Raw genomic sequence first — 428 nt, 5'->3', positions numbered from 1 at the left:
CAATCTGAATCCATCAATCCTTCAGATGTTCTACACCGTCACAATAGAAACTTTGATATATTTGGGTATTTCTTGCTATGGTAGCAACCTGGGAAGACAGTACATCATAAAAATGAACAAGCTGATCAGAAAGGCATCAAGAACAATTGGTAGAGACTTAAATAACTTTGAATATCTGCACCAGACAAACGTTCTAAAAAGGCGGAAATAATGCTAAGTGGCCATAGCCACCCACTGACATCGGAATTACAGTCACCGACCCGCAGTAAACGATATATTATATCCAAGAAAGCAAACACAGGGAGATATAGAAATTCATTCGTATCAACTGCAGTGAGGTTACTGAATACACAGTGCCATAAATGAAACACACACACACACACACAAACACACACACACACACACACACACACACACACACACAGAGA

Source organism: Aplysia californica, unplaced genomic scaffold, assembly GCF_000002075.1.
Source record: "Aplysia californica isolate F4 #8 unplaced genomic scaffold, AplCal3.0 scaffold00161, whole genome shotgun sequence".
Taxonomy (NCBI): domain Eukaryota; kingdom Metazoa; phylum Mollusca; class Gastropoda; order Aplysiida; family Aplysiidae; genus Aplysia; species Aplysia californica.
This window is presented reverse-complemented; position numbering follows the sequence as displayed.